Source organism: Pelodiscus sinensis, chromosome 9, assembly GCF_049634645.1.
Source record: "Pelodiscus sinensis isolate JC-2024 chromosome 9, ASM4963464v1, whole genome shotgun sequence".
In the NCBI taxonomy this organism is placed as follows: Eukaryota; Metazoa; Chordata; order Testudines; family Trionychidae; genus Pelodiscus; species Pelodiscus sinensis.
Genome location: NC_134719.1, coordinates 49,225,904 through 49,239,026, shown reverse-complemented (window position 1 = coordinate 49,239,026; position 13,123 = coordinate 49,225,904). Strand labels below are relative to the sequence as shown.

The following is a 13,123-nucleotide window of genomic DNA, read 5'->3' as shown; positions in this document are numbered from 1 at the left end:
ACGAGGCCATGTGCTCCTCCCAGACCTCAGTGACAGAGCACATGGCCTCATGCATGGAACAGGCCACCAGCCACATCCATGTCCCCCCTCCTTTTCTCCTCTCCCCTCCCTCCACCCTTTCTCCCCTCCCCTCCCCCCACCCGAGTCCACCACATGGCAGTATGACCTCTTGGGCAGCTGAAGCCTCCTAAGCAACCTGAGGCAGGTGCCAGTCCCAGCTGCAGCCCTGACCCACTCCCCCTCTTCCTCTTTCCAGGTTTTATCTCCTGTTGTATAGCCACCCAATAAACAGTCTTGTTTTTTCAATAAAGAAGGCTGTTTTATTTTCTCTGCAGGGCATGGGAGAAGGTGGGAAGGAAGGGAGGGAGGGGGAAGAAAGGCACACAGAGGTAACACAGGGGTCCCTTGTGGAGAGGCATGGGAGAGACTCTCCCTCAAGCCCTCTCTGATGAGCATAGCCCCTTCATGTGCTCTCCTGATGGCAATGGTGTCCAGCTGCTCATATGCCCTGGCCACTTGTACAGCTTCTGCCCCCCACCCTGGCAGGAAAGTCCCCTCTTTGCTCTCACACAGGTTGTGGAGCACACAGTAGGCTGCCACCACAAAGGGGATGTTGCGCTTGCTGAGATGCAGGTGGGTGAGGAAACTCTTGAACCTTCCTTTTAGGTGGATGAATGCACTTGTGTGACCATGCGGCACCTGCTCAGCCTGGCACTGAAATGCTCCTTGGTGGGCCCACACTGCCCGTGAAGGGATTCATGAGTCAGGGGAGCAAAGAGTAGGCTGTGTCGCCCAGGATGCAGATGAGCATGTCCACTTCCCCAACTCTGACGGTGCGGTCAGGGAAAAAAGAGGCAGGAGTTCTGGAAGATGTGGGCATTGTGCGCCTTCCCATGGCAGCAAAGCCATCAAAGATGCTGTCCTCGTTTCCCAGAGTGATGATCCTCCATATCAGTACGTGGTTGATAGTCTTGGCTACTTGCAGGAGCATGGCCCTGAATGTGGATTTCCCCACCCCAAACTGGTTCCTGATGGAGCGGTAGCTGTCTGGTATGGTGAGCTTATAGAGTACGATGGCAACATGCTTCTGCATGGGGATGGTGGTTCTTAGTTGCGTGTCTTGTTATCTGAGGGCAGGTGCGACGCATTTGCAGAGGTCCAGGAAGGTGGCCTTCTGCATATGGAATTTCTGGAGCCACTGCTGATCATCCCACCACTGCAGGACAACATGGTCCCACCAGGCTAAACTAGTCTCCGACTGCCTGAAGCAGTGTTGCACAGTGTACAGGGGATTGAGGGACATTTGCAGCAGCAGGAGTGCCAGGATGGAGTGACGAGGGCCTGCGGTCTGGGCTGGTCTTCATTCTCCTAGAGTATCATGTGGGCAGTGTGGAAGTACTGCATCATGAGGAGCAGCCCAAGGCCTGTGAACCTGGCACTGCTTGGCAGCAGCTCTGGCTCCATGTTGGGAGAGCTGTGGCATTCATAAGGGCAACCAGAGTGCACTGCATCCATTTTGTGCTGTGTGTGAGGGGGAGGCAGAGGAGGAGAGGGGTGTGAGATGCAGGCGAAGAGAGGAGCCCTGAAATCAATCATCGCAGCTTGCCTGACCAAACAGTCACAGGAGCTTCTGGGAGCTCTAAGTGCAAGACAGGTTTCAGTCAGTATGACGCACTATTCCAAAATAATTCTGACTCACTTGCTTATATGCTCCCCACTATTTCTAGTTTGTTATTTCGGGAGTTATTTCCATTTTAGTAAATTCAAACTAATTTCTTAGTGTAGACATGCCCCTCATGATGGCAATATTTCCAGAAATAATCAAATTCAGGATGAACCTACCAGTTCATAGATTGTGAAATGACATTAGTGTTTATTTTTCATGCAGAAGCAGTCTAAAGCCCATTCCAGCATCGTTACATTAGATTGTAAAATGAATTAGAAGGCACAAATATTTCCAAGGCATTTTTAATTTCATCCACTGGAATAGATTTGTTTTTAAAAAACAAACACCCCCCCCCCCTCAAACTTCAATTTGTTAGGGATTTACAACTATTTTTCCTTTAGACTTTTGCAGCAGTGCAGATTAGATCATTTTGATATTGAGGTGATGTATAATGCCTATATCTGCTTTGTAATTGATTCCTAAGGCTTGGCTGAGTGGAAGAATAGAGTTTCAGAATTTCAATGACATTGCTTCTGTTACCAGAATTACAAGATATGTTGTGGCCACAAATAGAAATACACACTCTTGTGACAACTGTAGATGCACAGAGGAACTTCTTTTATATGTTGCAGGTTTGTTGGCATGGCAGCATAATGACAGAAAATGGTTTAATTTACAACACAAATACTGTTGGTCAGTTACACAGAGTTAGAAAAAAATCGTAAAAGAAAAGCCATTGCTTTATTGGAGCTCTGCCTGCAATTTAATTTATAGAGTGTTTCTATGACTGTACAGCAAAAATTCATTTTGAAACTACAACAGTGTCTTTGTGTGTCTCATCCTCCAGTAGCAAAAGGAAATATAAGTTAAATATGATTCTGTTGGACAGTGTTTAGGAATAATTAATTCTGCCATTAATTTCAACATTTGGGGCAGCACAGGAATCTAAATTGGTACATTGGTTGCTTATATCAGGTGTTAAGATTTAAAGATGGCCTACTGAATTATCTGGCACAAAATATAGAATGTAGAATAATTTTGTTCAATTATTGTAGTATCATTCATCTAAAAGATAATTTTTGAAAACTGCTACTGACAATAAAACTAAGAACTCAGGGTATGTCTACACTACCCCGCTAGTTCGAACTAGCGGGGTAATGTAGGCATACCGCACTTGCAAATGAAGCCCGGGATTTGAATTTCCCGGGCTTCATTTGCATAAGCGGGGCTCCGCCATTTTTAAATCCCCGCTGGTTCGAACCCTGTGCCGCGCAGCTACATGTGGCACGAACTAGATAGTTCGAACTAGGCTTCCTAGTTTGAACTACCGTTACTCCTCGTGGAATGAGGAGTAACGGTAGTTCGAACTAGGAAGCCTAGTTCGAACTACCTAGTTCGTGCTGCGTGTAGCCGCGCGGCACAGGATTTGAACCAGCGGGGATTTAAAAATGGCGGAGCCCCGCTTATGCAAATGAAGCCTGGGAAATTCAAATCCCGGGCTTCATTTGCAAGTGCGGTATGCCTACATTACCCTCCTAGTTCGAACTAGGAGGGTAGTGTAGACATAGCCTCAGAGAGACCCTCATTGGTAAGAAAGTACAGCTGCATTGACTTTAGTAGAGCTCTAACTATTCATATCAGGTAAGGATGTGTCCCTTTATTTTATAACTTAAAAATTTATTAGTGTATTTGTTAAAGTAAGGGATCTGAGTGCCACACATTCAGCATTTTGCAAGCTGTCTGTCCTTTAACACACTGAAAAGAAATGGTCATCAAGGTCAAAATGTGTACCTGTGGATGCATATATAATTAATAAGGCAAATCTGAGGAGACCAGTAAAGGCATTTGAGCTTGTGACTTAAGATGGGATCTGAACTTTGATCAAAAAAGTGCCTACTGCACTAATCCACTTCATCTTTATAGAGGAGATAAGGAATCACCCTACAATGGAGGAGGAGGAGCCTTGTATCCCCAAGGCTGGGAGGTCTGCTGCCACCACTGTGAATAGGAAACATAGGGTAGTGGTGGTCAGAGACTCTCCTCTGAGGGGGATGGAGGCACCCATTTGTCGCCCTGACATTTCAGCTTGGGAGGTATGCTGTCTGCCGGGAGCCCATATCCAAGATGTTATGGAGCCATTGTCGAGGATTATCCGGCCCTCTGACTACTACTCCATGCTACTCATCCATGTGGGCACAAATGATACTGCAAGGTGTGACACTGAGCGGATCAAGAGTGACTACAGGGTTCTGGGAGTACGGGTGAAGGAGTTTGGAGCACAGGTGGTATTCTCTTCGATCCTTCCTGTCAAAGGTGGGGGCCCAGGCAGAGACAGGTGCATCCTGGAGGTGAATGCCCGGCTGTGAAGATGATTTCACCAGGAGGGCTTTGGCTTCCTCGACCACGGGATGCTATTCCAGGAAGGACTGCTAGGCAGAGATGGCATTCACCTTTCGAGGAGGGGGAAGACACAGATTTGGACACAGATTGGCTAACCTAATGACAAGGGCTTTAAACTAGGTTTGACGGGGACAGGTGAGCAAAGCCCACACGTAAGTGGAGAACATGGAGAACTGGGAGATGGGTTGGAAATGGGAGGGAGTGTGGGCTATAATGGCAAAGAGAAAGGAGAGTCAGGGAAAAATTTGGAGGCAAGGTCAAATCAGTATCTTAGATGCCTATATACAAATGTGAGAAGTATGGGTAAAAAGCAGGAAGAACTGGAAGTGCTAATAAATAAGTACAATTATGACATTGTTGGCATCACAGAAACTTGATGGGATAATACACATGATTGGAATGTTGGAAGGATACAGCTTGCTCAGGAAGGATAGACAGGGAAAAAAGGGAGGAAGTGTTGCCTTATATATTAGAAATGAACACACTTGGAGCGAGGTGGAGATGTACATAGTAGACGGAAGTGTTGAGAGTCTCTGGGTTAGGCTAAAAGGGATTAAAAACAAGGGTGATGTCATGCTAGGAGTCTACTACAGGCCACCTACCCAGGTGGAAGAAGTGGACGAGGCTTATTTAAACAACTAACAAAATCATCCAAAGCCCAAGATTTGGTGGTGATGGGGGACTTCAACTATATAGATATGTGGTGGGAAAATAACACAGCGGGGCACAGACTATCCAATAAGTTCTTGGACTGCATTGGAGACAACTTTTCATTTCAGAAGGTTGAAAAAGCTACCGGGGGGAAGCTGTTCTAGATTTGATCCTAACAAATAGGGAGGAACTGGTTGAGAATTTGAAAGTGGAAGACAGCTTGGGTAAAAGTGATCATGAAATCATAGAGTTCACAATTCTAAGGAAGTGTAGAAGGGAGAACAGCAAAATAGAGACAATGAATTTCAGGAAGGTGGATTTTGGTAAGCTCAGAGAGCTGATAGGTACGGTCCCACGGGAATCAAGATTGAGGGGAAAAACAACTGAGGAGAGTTGGCAGTTTTTCAAAGGGACATTAAGGGCTCAAAAGCAAGCTATTCCACTGCGTTGTAAAGATAGAAAATATGGCAAAAGACCGAGTTGGCTTAACCACGAGATCTTGCATGATCTATAAATAAAAAAGGAGTTCTATAAAAAAATGGAAAGTGGGACAAATTACAAAGGATGAATATAGGCAATCAACACAGGAATTCAGGGGCAAGATTAGAAAGGCAAAGGCACAAAATGAGCTCAAACTAGCTATGGGAATAAAGGGAAACAAGAAGACTTTTTATAAATACATTAGAAGCAAGAGGAAGACCAAGGACAGGGTAGGTCCACTGGTCAGAGAGGAGGGAGAAACAATAACAGGAAACTTGGAAATGGCAGAGATGCTTAATGACTTCTTTGTTTTAGTCTCCACCGAGAAGTGTATAAAACTATGGTACGCCCACATCTTGAATACTGTGTACAGATGTGGTCTCCTCACCTCAAAAAAGATATTTTGGCTTTGGAAAGGGTTCAGAAAAGGGTAACTAAAATGATTAGGGGTTTGGAACGGGTCCCATATGAGGAGAGGTTAAAGCGACTGGGACTTTTCAGTTTAGAAAAGAGGAGACTGAGGGAGGATATGATAGAAGAATATAAAATCATGAGTGGTGTGGAGAGGGCTGATAAAGAAAAGTTATTTATTAGTTCCCTAAATAGAAGAACTAGAGGACACCAAATGAAATTAATGGGGAGCAGGTTTAAAACTAATAAAAGGAAGTTCTTCACACAGCGTGTAGTCAACCTGTGGAACTCCTTGCCAGAGGAGGCTGTGAAGTCTAGGACTATGATAGAGTTTAAAGAGAAGCTAGATAATTTCATGGAGGTTAGGTCCATAAAAGGCTATTAGCCAGGGGATAAAATGGTGTCCTTGGCCTCTGTCTGTCAGAGGCTGGAGAGGGATGGCAGGAGACAAATCGCTTGACCATTGTCTTCTGTCCACCCTCACCTGGTGCTGGCCACTGTCGGTAGACAGGATACTGGGGTAGATGGACCTTTGGTCTGACCCAGTACGGCCGTTCTTATGTTCTTATGTTCTTAAGTCTGAAGGAATGCCTAACATAGTGAATGCTAGTGGGAAGAGGGTAGGTTTAGAAGATAAAATAAAAAGAGAACAAGTTAAAAATCACTTAGAAAAGTTAGATGCCTGCAAGTCACCAGCGCCTGATGAAATGTATCCTAGAATACTCAAAGAGCTGATAGAGGAGGTATCTGAGCCTCTAGCTATCATCTTTGGAAAATCATGGGAGACAGGAGAGATTCCAGAAGACTGGAAAAGGGAAAATATAGTGTCCATTTATAAAAAGGGATATAAGAACAACCCAAGAAACTACAGACCAGTTAGTTTAACTTCTGTGCCAGGGAAGATACTGGAGCAAGTAATTAAGGAAATCATCTGTGAACACTAGGAAGGGTGGCAAGGTGATAGGGAACAGCCAGCATGGATTTGTAAAAAAACAAATCATATCAAACCAATCTGATAGCTTTCTTTGATAGTATAACGAGTCTTGTGGATAAGAGAGAAGCGGTGGATGTGGTATACCTAGACTTTAGTAAGGCGTTTGATACGATCTCGCATGATATTCTTATCAATAAACTAGGCAAATACAACTTAGATAGGGCTACTATAAGGTTGGTGCATAACTGGCTGGATTGCTGTACTCAGAAAATAGTTATTAATGGTTCACAATCCTGCTGGAAAGATATAAGGAGTGGGGTTCCGCAGGGGTCTGTTTTGGGACTGGCTCTGTTCAATATCTTCATCAATGATTTAGATATTGACATTGAAAGTACGTTATTAAGTTTGCAGATGATACCAAGCTGGGAGGGGTTGCGACTGCTCTGGAGGATAGGGTGATAATTCAAAATGATCTGGACAAATTGGAGTAATGGTCTGAGGTAAACAGGATGAAGTTTAATAAAGACAAATGCAAAGTGCTCCACTTAGGAAGGAACAATCAGTTTCACACATACAGAATGGGAAGCGACTGTCTAGGAAGGAATACAGCTGAAAGGGATCTAGGGGTTATAGTGGACCACAAGCTGAATATGAGTCAGCAGTGTGATGCTCTGCCTCCAGTTTCCATGACTCTGGGATGCATTAACAGAATGGGAAGCAACTGTCTAGGAAGTCATTCTTTCACTCTACGCTGCACTGGTTAGGCCTCAGTTGGAGTATTGTGTCCAGTTCTAGGCACCACATTTCAAGAAAGATGTGGAGAAATTGGAGAGGATCCATAGAAGAGCAACGAGAATGATTAAAGGTCTAGAGAACATGACCTATGAAGGAAGGCTGAAAGAATTGGGTTTGTTTAGTTTAGAAAAGAGAAGACTGGGGCGGGGGGGGGGGGGGGGACGGGACATGATAGCTGTTTTCAGGTATCTAAAAGGGTGTCATAAGGAGGAGGGAGAAAACTTGTTCATCTTGGCCTCTGAGATGGGTTTAAACTGCAGCAAGGGAGGTTTAGGTTGGACATTAGGAAATAGTTCCTAACTGTCGGGGTAGTCAAACACTGGAATAAATTGCCCACGGAGGTTGTAGAATCCCCATCTCTGGAGATATTTAAGAGTAGGTTAGATAAATGTCTATCAGGGATGGTCTAGACAGTATTTGGCCCTGCCATGAGGGCAGGGGACTGGACTCGATGGCCTCTCGAGGTCCCTTACAGTCCTAATATTCTATGATTCTATCACCTAGTCCAAACTACGAATATTTCCTTGATATGAAAAAGGAATAGGCTTATCAGATACAGGACTTATTTTTTCTGATGAGTGATAGTAGATATTTTCCTATAGTTCGTGTGTCTTAACATAGTTAAGATACATTTTAAAATATAATATAATTAAAATAAATAATATAATTACTTTATTAAAGTATAATTACTTTGTTAACACATTCTGTATAGTACAGCAGCAGCATCTAGATGCTATGATGATAGGCCCCATAGAAAAAGAAGCTGTTTAAATTGTGATCCAATAATATAGACTCTCTTTCTGGGAGGAAGTAAAGGAGAAAACAGCTCCCAGTAGCTGCAATTTGCCATTCTCAGCCCAGGTTTCTCGGCTAGGATACAAAGCCCCCAAGGAAAGGAATTTTAAAGGGGGCTGGTTGGTGAACTTACCAGAAGAGGGAGGATTTAGCAAAAGTGCACAAGAAACAGGATCTGAAAGGCTTTCATGACGCAAAGCCCTAAAGAGGTTCCGTCCCAAGTAAAGCACCTTACCAGATGACAGCCAGAGGTCCAAGTTGCTGGTGAATTATCTGCTGCTCCAGAGAGTTGACATTTGTAGGGACCATGAGCAGTGTTCCCTCTAATTTTTTCCACCCCTGGAAAAAAAAATATGTGCACCGATGTTGAGATGACATGTGACACATCATGTTCATGGGGCCAAGAGGTTCTGGGGCAAAGGGTTGGGTTGCAAGAGTGTGAGAGCTCCAGCAGTGGGTGCAGGTTTAATGTGGGGCTAGGGTTCAAAGGCTCAGGGCTGGGACAGAGATTGGGGTTGGAGTTTGAGGGAAGGGGGTCAGGCTCTGTGCTAGGGGAGCTAGCTTTGAGGCAGGGACGGGGATGAAGGCTCTGGGGTTCAGGAGGATGCTGAGGGCTGGTATCAACTGTGCTGTCCATTGGAAATCTGCTCTGGTCGTGGGGCTGAAGAATGGAATTCATTAGACTCTGGAAGGTGGCAGTGTCCCCATGTAGTCAGAAGGACATCACTACAAACTGGATCAATCCAAATGGTGTACAGAAGGCTGAATTCACTCGCAAATTTGGCCTAAGGGGTATCTGCCACTATCCTTTTGTCATATTGGGTGTGTAAAGGAGTGTGGCCCATTCTATCTCTCTAATAACTTTTGCATCTGAGGGAAGAAGTACACATCCAAGTGAGAGATGATGTGAACTTTCTGGAAGTTTGCAAACTCAGGTGGTCCCATTTGGCTTTGGGACCAGGATGATAGCATTGCACCACTCACTCCTTTACTATTCCACTACCTGGAGCTCCAACATGGCATCTAACCCTCACCACTCTCAGAACTATGAGGAACAGTGCTTTTTCAGCAATTCAAAAGGACTTGGGACTTTGGCCACCACTGCTGTGGAAATAGCAGCTGCAGCTGGGAGCCCCGGGCCTCTTTGAATTTGGACCCTTCCACTCCAACTTGGGGTCTTTTCAGACAGTCACAGGGCTACTAAGTGGTGGTGGAATGTACGCCCACCAGCCTTTAGGCAATTCTAATGTCAGCTGGGGTATTGGCCGTTTGTCCAGAATGCCCAAGGCACGAGAAATGTAAATGTGTTTCATACCACCCTTGTGCTTGCCCTTCTGCATTGCTCTTGTTTAGCTGCAGCCATGGACTGGGACCTAGATCTCTCTTCATATCCTGTAGAGCGATGAGCACCAGTCAGCAGGCAAATAATAAATGCAAGTTCTGCTGAATTCACTTTAGTTTGTTTATTTCCTTTACCCTGCATTTTACCACCATTTCTTGGTAGTCTAATCAACTGTCATCCAAATGCTGGCTCCATTATTTTACTTCTGTCTGGTTCTGTCCCAAAAGAACATTTCTGTTTCAAGGAAAATGCACTTTTTAAGCTGTTAGTCATCCCAATGGTCTGGTGAACACTGTTTTTATTTTCTTGTCTTCAGTTTTATTGTTGAGTTTCTTTCAAACTACAACCCCGCATTCCCCAGGGAGTATTATCCTTTGTGACAATTTTGTCCCTTTTGTCCCTTGTATCATTTCCCAAAAGGTCCTTCCTTGAGCTGGCCCTTTAAATCTGGCCATTCAACTGGCTGTGTGCCAAATGTGGCCATTTTGCTACTGGCTGCCATGTTTCTCTGTCTTCTAGCTGATACTTGAAAAAGAAAATCTTGTTATAAATACTTGTGGCTTCCCCTTTTTTATTTTCAAGGAGATGACATATTATTTCAGAATAAGTGCAATGCCAACTTTTTATAACTACTGTATTTTTAATGTGAAGAATAGTACTGACTAAAAATCTGTTGTTGATTTAGTCTCTCCATGTTTCTTGGCTCCTTTCTTTAACTAGACTAGTGGCTTTGTCTTTTGTTGTTACAATATCTCTCTAGTTTAATGTTATAAATGTGGATTGTGGTGGTAACCTTTAATTTTTCTGCTTCTTTGTATATTTAAGAGCTGATTATGACCAACATTAAAATATGCTTTGGCTCTACTGAGCTTTCAGTACAAAATCTTTTATTAATAAAATGAAATAATAAGAGAATTCGGCACCCAGTGGGGAGTTTAATTATTTTTGTCTTTTCCAGTAATTTTTACCAGTTGGAGACTTTTATGAGAAAAAAATCCTGATTGAAAGCCTGCCTATTTTCTTAGCAGGAATCCAGCAAGTGAAATGTATATGGTAAGTATCTTAGGACCATGAAGAGTCAGTCTTTTGTAGGGAAAAAGAAAGGGAAAAGATCAAAAGTGGATATAAATAAAGTGTCATACACATTGGAATGGAGTAAAAAGGATCTTCCTCATCCCTGAATTATGCTTTCAAGTGGCACTTTCCAACACTGAAAATCTGATTATTTTCAGCCCCAACCTTTTAATTTTTGTCCCCCTTTCCTTACCCCACATCCACAACAAAAACCTCATAATCAAACAAGCAAGCAAGCAAACAAAGAAACAAACAAAAACAGTTCACAACTGGCTTCATTGGGAGCAGGTTTGGATCTGAAAAGTGGATTCAGATGAGCATTCCTCCAAAATGAAAAGTAAGTTGTGTCACTACCATCTTTTGCTTCCAGTTGTCTTATAACTAGGTTTGACGGGGACAGGTGAGCAAAGCCCACAGGTAAGTGCTGAATGTGCGGGACTGGGAGATGGGTTGGAAATGGGGGGGGGGGGGACTACGGCCTATAATGGCAAGGAGAAAGGAGGGTCAGGGCACAACAGGGAGGCAAGATCAAATCAGTATCTTCGATGCCTATATACAAATGCAAGAAGTATGGGTAATAAGCAGGAAGAACTGGAATTGCTAACCAATAAATACAACTATGATATCATTGGTATTACAGAAACCTGGTGGGATGGGACGCACGATTGGAATGTTGGTATGGAAGGGGGTCTACTACAGGCCACCTAGCCAGGTGGAAGAGGTGGATGAGGCCTTTTTTAAACAATTAATAAAACTATCCAAAGCCCAAGATTTGGTGGTGATGGGGGACTTCAACTATCCAGACATATGTTGGGAAACTAACACAGCGGGGCACAGGCTATCCAATAAGTTTCTGGACTGCATTGGAGACAACTTTCTGTTTCAGAAGGTTGAAAAAGCTACCAGAGGAGAAGCTGTTCTGGATTTGCTTTTAACAAATAGGGAGGAACTAGTTGAGAACTTGAAAGTGGAAGACAGTATAGGGGACAGTGATCATGAAATAATAGAGTTCATGATCTTAAGGAAAGGTAGAAGGGAGACCAGCACAATTGAGGTAATGGATTTCAGGAAGGCAGATTTTGATAAGCTCAGAGAACTTGTAGGTAAGGTCTCATGGGAAGCAAGACTGAAGGGAAAAACAACTGAGGAGAGTTGGAAGTATTTCAAAGGGACGTTGTTAAGGGCCCAAAAGCAAACAATTCTGCTGGGTAGGAAAGATAGAAAATATGGCAAAAGACCAGCTTGGTTTAACAAGGAGATCTTGCATGATCTCAAAATAAAAAAAGGAGTCATATAAAAAATGGAAACTAGGACAAATAAGAAAGGATGAATATAGGCAAGAAACACAGGAATTCAGGGGCAAGATTAGAAAGGTAAAGGCACAAAATGAGCTCAAACTAGCTATGGGAATAAAGGGAAACAAGAAGACTTTTTATAAATACATTAGAAGCAAGAGGAAGACCAAGGACAGGGTAGGCCCACTGCTTAGTGAGGAGGGAGAAGCAGTAACAGGAAACTTGGAAATGGCAGAGATGCTCAATGACTTCTTTGTTTCGGTCTTCACTGAGAAGTCTGGAGGTGTGCCTAACGTAGTGAATACAAGCAGAGAGAGGGTAAGTTTAGAAGATAGGATACACAAAGAACAAGTTAAAAGTCACTTAGGAAAGTTAGATGTCAGCAAGTCACCAGGTCCTGATGAAATGCATCCCAGGATACTCAAGGAGCTGATAGAGGAGGTATCTGAGCCTTTAGCTATGATTTTTGAAAAATCATGGCAGACAGGGGAGATTCCAGAAGACTGGAAAAGGGCAAATATTGTGCCCATCTATAAAAAGGGGAATAAGAACAACCCAGGAAACTACAGACCGGTCAGTTTAACATCTGTGCCAGGGAAGATAATGGAGCAGGTAATTAAGGAAATCATATGCAAACACTTGGAAGGTAATAAAGTGATAGGGAATAGCCAGCATGGGTTTGTGAAGAACAAGTCATGCCAAACTAATCTGATAGCTTTCTTTGATAGGATAACGAGCCTTGTGGATAAGGGAGAAGTGGTGGATGTCATATACCTAGACTTTAGTAAGTCATTTGATACGGTCTCACATGATATTCTTATTGATAAACTAGGCAAATATAACTTAGATAGGGCCACGATAAGGTGGGTGCATAATTGGCTGAATAACCGTAGTCAGAGAGTTGTTCTTAACGGTTCTAAATCCTGCTGGAAAGGGATAACAAGTGGAGTTCCGCAAGGGTCTGTTTTGGGACCTGTACTGTTCAATATCTTCATCAATGATGTAGATATTGGGATAGAGAGTACGCTTATTAAGTTTGCAGATGATACCAAACTGGGTGGGGTTGCAACTTCTTTGGAGGATAGGGACATAATTCAAAATGACCTTAGCAAGTTAGAGAAATGGTCAGAGGTAAACAGGATGAGGTTTAATAAAGAGAAATGCAAAGTGCTCCACTTAGGAAGGAACAATCAGTTCCATACATACAAGAAGTTAAGCGATTGTCTAGGAAGGAGCATGGCGGAAACGGATCTAGGAGTCATAGTGGACCACAAGTTGAA

The 13,123-nt window shown here is 43.5% G+C and overlaps 1 long non-coding RNA gene across 1 annotated transcript in view; it reads right to left on the bottom strand.

Annotated features, from left to right (window-relative positions):
* Positions 1–384: 384 nt before the first annotated feature.
* The window catches only part of LOC142830677 (uncharacterized), a 38,675-nt gene continuing 25,936 nt past the window's right edge, over positions 385–13,123 (bottom strand). The window contains exons 2-3 of the long non-coding RNA XR_012906126.1: positions 8,368–8,471; positions 385–1,639 (exon numbers count right to left, since the gene is read on the bottom strand). This is a non-coding gene — a long non-coding RNA (uncharacterized LOC142830677). The remainder of the gene's footprint in view (positions 1,640–8,367; positions 8,472–13,123) is intronic.